This window comes from Rousettus aegyptiacus, unplaced genomic scaffold (assembly GCF_014176215.1).
Source record: "Rousettus aegyptiacus isolate mRouAeg1 unplaced genomic scaffold, mRouAeg1.p scaffold_m13_p_14, whole genome shotgun sequence".
Taxonomy (NCBI): domain Eukaryota; kingdom Metazoa; phylum Chordata; class Mammalia; order Chiroptera; family Pteropodidae; genus Rousettus; species Rousettus aegyptiacus.
Window position 1 is genome coordinate 17,062,239 of NW_023416289.1, and position 8,465 is coordinate 17,070,703.

Consider the following 8,465-nt stretch of genomic DNA (forward strand, 5'->3'; position numbering starts at 1 on the left):
TTGTTTTTATTTTGTTTTGTTTTTTGTCTGTTTTATTTTTTTAACACTTTGTTTATTTTTCATATCAATACAATGCTGTCTTGATTACTGTTGTTTTATAATAAACCTTGAAATCAGTTAGGGTTTCTCATTCAACTTTGTTTTTTTTTTTCATATTTGTTTCAGCATTCTAGTATCTTTGCATTACATAAGAATATTAGATCAGCTTGTTATTTCCTATCATAAAAATACCTAATGGCATTTAATTATGATTTTCTTGAATCGACAGATCAATTTGGGGAAATCAATGTCTTAGTAATAAATCTTTTGGCCAGTGAGTATGGCATATCATTCAATTTGTTTCCCTAAATTTACCCAGGTTTGTTTGTCTGTTTGATTCAGTTTTCAGAGTGCCAGTTTTGCACATTTTCATGACATTTATCTGTAATATTTCAATATTTTTGAAAGTGAAATTCTTTTTTATTTCTGATTCTTCTATTCTATGTGGAGATACAATTAATTTTTGAACATTGAACTTGTTTACCTTGTAATTGGCTAGAGGTTAAGGACTACATTCATAGTTAATCTAGGGATAATCTTTCCCCACTACTAAAACAAGACTATTCTGATTACCACTAGGTCTAATGCTCTGGCTGGTGAGAACAGAGTTTGTTAACAAACCTGTGTGATCTCTATGTAACAGTCCCACGAATTTTCTCAGGTAGTTCTTTGCCCTCCCTTGATTATTTCCCCACACTGCTGCCCTGATCAGTACTCTCCTGAGTGCTCACGGGGAACCTTCTGCAGCTCTCCAGAGTTCTCCCCCTATGCAGACTGTTCCTCTCAATTCCTCTTTCTTGCAATCCCTAGCTGTCTTAGTCTCTCTAAGCAATTAACTCCATCTCTTTAAATCTTCAACTTCTTTACCTTGGTTCTTTCCTCCTGCTTCATATCCTGGAAACTCTCACAAGGCTGTTTTGTTTTGTTTTGTTTTGTTTTGAACGAGGGCCCCGAGGCAAAGTGTATGTCATAATCAATAAATACCAAATCAATTGTTCTCCTAAATAACAACAGAGGAGAACTAGGATTAGAACCAGTAATGTGATGCGATGGTTTTTGGATTACATGAACACAATAATAAGGTTAATGGAATTAATAGACTAAGATCAATAGGATTGGATATTTGAAGTTCAAGTGTCCAAGAATATGTGAATTTGCGAAAACTATATCAATCATCATACTTTTTTGGATATGGTAATCATCTTGAAGTCTGGCTCTCTTTCTGCTACCATCCTGGTTCTGTGTTCCTGGAACCGTGTGCCCGGTGAAGCCACAGAAACATCCCTGCTGCAGAGCAGGAGCTGCCACAGCCCCAGGCTGAGCAGGTCTGGAACAGAATTGGACAGTAATGAATCAGTACTGGAGCTCAAGGAACATGCAACCACACAACAAGCCCTGCTAGCAGCAGCAGCTGAAATCTATGAAGAACCAGCCAGCAAAGAAAAACAGAGCCAGAGTCAAAAGAAGGCATGGAAGGCTATGTCAAAACTGGGTCTTTGACAGGTTAGAGGAGTTGCTAGGGTCACTATCTGGAAACCTAAGAATATCCTCTTTGTCCAGGAGCCCGGCTTCAGGTACCCAAAGAGGTTTTGGGGAATCCAAGATTGAGGTTTTATCTCTGCAAGAACAGCTAGCAGCTGCTGAGAAATTCAGAGTTCAAGGTAAATCCCGAATGTCGCTAACATTCAAGAAAATACATGGACTCTATGGTGCAAGAGGAGGGCGAAGAGAAAGAGGTTGATGAAATAGGTATGGAAGTTAAAGACATAGAATTGGTCTTGTTACAAGCAAATGTTTCAAGAGCAAAGGCAGTCTGAACCCTGAAGAACAGTAATGATATTGTAAATGTTATTATGGAATGAACCTTATAACCATCTAAAACAAGGACCTTTTTTTGGTCTTGCAAAAGAGTAACTGCAGCTTAGTTTTGAAATTTGTACTGTTTCTATTAATAAAGTTGTAGCTTCTTATGGAGAAAAAAAACTTGAAGTCCGAACTTTCCAATAAATTGAGGACAAATGATATTTATAGTTCCCTGAAAATTCAGTAATTTTTAAATTAATTTATTATTTGTTCACTAAAATATTGATTGATCATCTATTTTATGTGTGGACCCTGGTCAGCACAATTACTACAAGGACAAAAAGATAGGCATTTATACGGCCTTCTGAAACTGACATCCTAGTTAGGGAAATGACTTTTAAAAAGGTAATCACAATGTTATTTTTAAAATATTAATACAAGAAAATCCCAAGATGCCATAGAAATATTCGTCATAGATATCTAAATCAATCTCATTGGATAAAGAGGATTACATAAGGATATTATGAGTAAACAGTATGAAATGGAATTTCAATTAACCGTAGGATTTCTCAGGATGTTAGTACTATTGGCACCTGGACCAGATAATCTATAGTTGGTGATGGTGGTGGTGGTGGTGAGAGGAGGATCTGTCCTGTGTATTGTAGTATGTTTAGCAGAACATGCATTCCTGGTCTATTCACACCGTATGCCAGTAGCATTGTCAAGTGTAACAATCAGGCATTTCTCCACACTTTGTGAAATGTTCTGTGGGAGGCAAACTGTCTCCCAATTGAGAATGACTAAAGGAAGAGACATAAGAGTCTAGAATGAGATAGAGTGTCAGGTCTGAAAATAGTCACAAATGATATTAGGTTCTAATCTCTGGAACCTATCTGAATATTAACTTATTAGGTAAACTTTTGAAGATGGAATTAAAGATATTCAGTGAGATTATTCTGGATTATATGGATGGATCCTAAATGCCATCACAAGTATCCTTATAAGAGAGAGATGAAGGGAGATTATGCAAATACAGAAGAGGGTAAGGTGAGGTAAGGATGGAGACAGAGATTGGTATGATGTAGCCACAAGCAAAGGGATGCCAGCAGTCACTCAAAGGTAGATGAGGCAAAGGAAAAGATCTCCCTTAGAGCCTCTGGAGAGAGTGTATCCCTGCCAGCACCTGATTAAAGCCCAGCAAAAAGGATAAGCGTATGATCTCCAGAACTGTGATACACTTCTGTTGTTTCAGTCACCAAATCTGTGGTAATTTGCTATGACAACCACACATAACTAATACATAGGTAATATAGGCAGATAGAATATAGAATGAGAATATATCAATAATAAAGGTAATTAAATACAAATAATAAATGTATATGTATGCACAAGGTAGGACAGGAGAATGCACATAAAAGAATGATGGTTGTTATAACTGTAGAAATAAGCAAGGACCAGATATTGTCAAGTAAATGTATTTGTTTCTAGGGCTGACATAACAAATTGTCACTAACTCGGTGGATAAAAATAACAAATTCCTTATAGCACAAAACAGCTAGGAGGCTAGTGGTCTGAAATAAATGTATCAGAAGAGCCGTGCTCACTCTGAAATCTCAGGGGAAGAATGCTTCCTTGCCTCTTCCTAGCTGCAGGTGGTTGCCAGCAATCATTGGTGCCCCCTAGCTTCTATCTGCATCACTCCAGTCGCTGCCTGTCTTCATATAATGGTTTTCCTTCTGTGTGTGTCTGTCTCTGTGTTTCAAATCTCCCTCTCTATAGAAAGATACCCGTCGTTAGGTTTAGGGCCCATCCCAATCTAGTATGATCTCATCTGAACCTAATTACATCTGCCAAAACTCTATTTTCAAATAAGGTAACATTCACTGGTGTCAGGGGTGTGAACTTCAACATGTCTTCTTGAGAGACATCATTCAGCTCAAAATAGAAAATGTGAACAACCATAAGAAATTGAGACTTTCTACCAAAAATAATGAGAAAACTCCCAAGGATTTTTTACTCAGGGGAGAGACATTACCAGATAAGCATTTTAACTGTTAATTCTGAAGGTACAGATACAATGCCCTGAACTGCAAAATAATTGAGACAGGGATAACAGACTGTTGAAATGATTCAGAAAGGAACGGTGGAGGCCTACACTAGGGAAACGGCTGTGGGGTTTGATATAATTGAATAGGTTCAAGAAATATTAGGAAGCCAGACTCCATATAACTGGAATTTTGTTAGATATCAAATGACACTATGGGCAACCAGCTCAATCTGTAATTTTGGAAATTATGAGAATGTTGAAATGGGTTTAAGGAGAAGCAACAGTTTCAGAACAGATGATGCGTTCAGTTTTGAACTTAGAGTTTTGTGACCCCCCCTCCTCGAATTTGTGAGATACCTAGATGGGGGCAGCAAAGTAGGTAGTTGTATTTGCAGGAAATTTAGAAGTGGCACATTTATTTGGAAATATTCAGCTTATAGAAGGTAACTGACACAATGTAAAGGAAAACATGACCATATATAGAGAGAAGATTGAGGGGGTGGAATAGTCAAAACATAAGGAAACTCAGTATTCAAATTCTCCTCTTTGCAGTTGTTGGTTAGAGGCGCCCTGGTCAGAATATTCCACAGTTACTGGATCAGAGTGGACGTTTTCACCAAGGGCAGAGGTTATGGGACGAAGGTAAGAAGTCCTGAAGCCAAATTCATAAGCACAGTTGACAGTTCGGGAAGAAAATAGAGGTCTAAGCAGCAGGCACTGATTCTGGGATAGTGCCCAAATATGTTTGCCATAATGTGTTTCTAAATAGACTCTGATGAGAGTTTGGATTCAGAGAAAATAAGGGAATCAGAAGCAAATGGGACAGCTGGGTCAGGGTGACAAGGAGCAAAGGTAGTTGGGACCACCTGAACTTTTACTTAGAACTGTGGTGGTGTTTTACATATCACAGTAATGGACCAGCTAGTGGGAAATGTGTCAGTAAGTCAGCTCATTCCGAGGACCAAAAGCAGAACTGGAGGGAACCCATTTTGACATTGTTCAGTCTCAATGCTCAGTCTCTGTAATAAGGACTCTCACTTCATTTTTTTTTTTTTTTATTTTTACTTTTGACTGTAGACAGCTTTTATGTCTTTGCCTTCTGCCCTATCTCTGGACAAGTTGATAAGAAAACCTGGGTGCTCCTTTGGTAGAAGCAGGAGATGTGAACCATGGAAGCCCTAGTTCACACCAGAGACCCCTTGCCCAATTCCTAGCTCTTACCTGCAGTAAAAACTCAGCCAGCTTCCTTCACTTACTCTCTCTGATGTGCTTGGCAAGCCTTCCTGTTCCTCCCAGAGGCCTCAATTACGTAAGAAATAAACCCCTTCATTCCCCTTTGGTTTGTTTGTGGCATCATCAGTGTCTCTGAACCAAATTTTGGGTAAGGAGGCCATCTGCCTCTGTAGGCAGTTATAGCAGTTTCTGTAGGTATAGGCTGCCTCACTTTGCTTGAAATACCTTCTATAGCCAATCAGAGACCCCTTTTTGAAAAGCCACTTTTTTTTTTTTTTTTTTTTTTGAGTTAGCTCTCCAAAGACCTAGCAGTACCTATGCAAAAACTAGATTGTGTTTCTATAATTCTCTCACTCTCTCTGGCAACAAATCAATAGAAGCTTCACCATAGCACTTATTTTCCAGTCTTAGCTATTGCATTATGCCTGAGAAAAGAGAGTTAGATCCTTCAATGGAGCTATGTTACAATGTATGCAGTGAAAAACCCCTTTCTTGTCACATTTATGGGGTTAACGGCAACATAGGGATATTTTACCATATCCTATTAAGGAAGAGAAAGTAAATCCATTGCAAAGATAGTGACTTGTAGCTACTTAAATTCTAGTTGCCTGTGTCTGCCAAGGTTCTCATGTTTTAGGTCAGTGTAGAGTTCCACAAAAGCTTTTATAGATGTGTATGAAAGCAAATGGCATCCCAAGAAATGTGGTTCCATGGTTCTATTTATGTATGTGACTTTCCAAGCTTAAATTGTGCCATGTTTATTTTCCCCTTCAGTTGTCCACAATTTGTCCCATTTACTTTGGATTGTTCAATTACCATTAATTCCAGGCAATCTATTGTTTAATTGGATGGATTTCAATTGCAAATTAAGACTGCTGATTTCAACCAAGAAAGCTAATTTAAACCTGACAAAAGGTTTAAGAAAAAAATTCGGGAAAATGGTATGAGAGAATAGAGAATAACACAGACATTTGTGTGTGTATTACGTGTCACTTGTTTGTTTAATTAGAGCAAAACCATAGTTCTCTACTAATCAACTTTCTAAATTGCAGAAATAACTAGCACCATTACTCCTCATGTGGGGAATATTGTCATTAAAGGCTTACCTCCCCACTTAATAATTCTAGAACAGTTTCTTCTTAGCCTCAGTCTTGCTTTTCAATAAGCTCCATCTTGTAATTATTCTATGGGAAAATAAGGGCAATGGTGAGGTTATATGCTTAAATAGGTGGCACTGTGTACTACACAATAGAAAAAAATGAAGAATATATTTTCTCAGTCATCTTAAAAGAGGCTTCATAAAATGTGGAGTTATGTGGGAGCTCCCAGGAAATATAAGGGGCAACTCAATGGTTGGCATGAATCTTTCATCAGATTCTGGCATGTATCCGTTTAGGAGGTAATGAGAGAAAACTTTTCTATTTGAATAGCATACTCTATTACCCATGATCCTTTTTGCTAGATAGATAAATGTATTTAAAAACAAGCATGTTAAGTCAATTACCTTGGAAAATTCCTAGTAAGGAGATGACAGTGGAAAAATTGACTATAAATCAAGAAATCACATCCTTCATTAAAAAATGACATTGACTAAAGCAGAGGCATTTTTAACACTTTTTTTTAGTTGCTCCACCAGTGTTTAGAGAATGTGTGCTTATCCAGAGTAGACTATAAAGGAACATATTAATGAAGATTCAGAATTTTTAAAGTGCCACATGGTGATGGCTATGAAGAACATACAGAAATGAAAAGAATCTCAAGATCTGAGCATTTTCAAAGGCAGGAGTAGAATAAGTTTCCATCTCTAGATTGAAAGTGAGTGATTCATAGGTTGTTTTAGTTCTCACAAACTCGTGACAGCCATTGTCCATGCTGAGACCTCTGGGAGGTTGATTTATAATGTGGACAACCATAATAAAGGGTTTCCAACACAGGGGTAAGAGACAGTAGGTTTTCATAATGCTTATTATAACCAAATAGACATCAGAAAACATAGATTACTTAAGAATGAATGACAGTGCAATTATATTCATGGCTCTGCCCAATCTGGGTATTAGAATCTCGATTACATTACTTAGAAAGAATGAGCTTACCCTGTCAGTTACCAATTTATTACAATCCCTAGATAATATTTTCTACAGATAAAACTGATTGGCTAAAATTAAAAACATACTATAAAATGAAAATTATAAATATTTTATTCTATAGTAAACTTTAAAGACTGTTTAGAAAAAAGTAGAAATAATATTGTGTTTCAGATACAAGCTTCTAATTCCTTCATACCAAATGAGTGGTGAAAATTAACATGGATAACTAAGGGAAAATACCATTTTTCTTGTGCTGTGAAAGTTCTATTAATCATTCACTCTATCATTAATATTCTTTGTAATACATGAGTAATAAATGATACATTTTAAACTTAGATATATCTTTCTTGTTTTAGAGTTATTCCTATCATTTGCAGAAAACATTTATTGGCTTTTGAACCTGCTCAAGGCTCACCTCGAATGCAACCGTTGTGTTAGAAATTTTAGTAATGTTCTTCTAAATCTAAGCGGTTTCCCTTCTTCAAAATACCGTGCAACATCCTACATTCTAGGAACAGTTCTTTCTAATTTTTGAACGCTGTTCTGTGTTTTCTAATCGAAGCTATCTCTGGTCTGCAGCAGCATTATTTTCTCACTTGGAGCAGAGGACAATTTCTATTGCTCTCAATTAAAGATTCATCTCCTATGGTCAGAGAGGAAGACAAATCACACATTATGCATTAACTTGAAACCATGGGTGCCTTCTTTATAATACTGTTAAAGATTATTTTTGACAGAATTAAAAAAAAATTGAACCATTTCACATACACTTTCATATAGACTGCATTTATCAGAATACTGAGGATGTCCAAAAGGATACTTTCAAAATTATAGCTCTTAAAAAGTATACAGATGTACAGTGGTCCTTAAAAAGTATACAGATGCACAGTATACAGATGTACAGTGATCAAGAAAGGTATGAGTTTTCCCTTCTACTCAGGCATACCACGATAGAGATGTCAAGACTGCACATTCTACATAAAAGCTAGATTTGGATTAATAACCATGTGCGAACCAAAAAGCCACACCCTGAGATTAATTCATTTATTCTACAGAGCGCTTGTTCTGCTAGTTGTTAGTTGTTCAACCTTAGAAAATCATTTAACCTATTTTAGTTTTATCTATAAACTATAAATCATAGCAGCCCCTAATACCTAGTGTTCTCATAATGTAGGTAAAGCATTTAAATACTAAGTACAGTAACTGACACACTGAAGAATGTGGAATAATGGATAATGTAAGGCTAATAAAATTAG

The 8,465-nt window shown here is 36.7% G+C and overlaps 1 pseudogene; it reads left to right on the forward strand.

The window, feature by feature from the left end:
* The first annotated feature begins 1,230 nt into the window (after positions 1–1,230).
* Positions 1,231–6,240, forward strand: LOC107513737 (annotated as a pseudogene).
* The last annotated feature ends 2,225 nt before the right edge of the window (positions 6,241–8,465 follow it).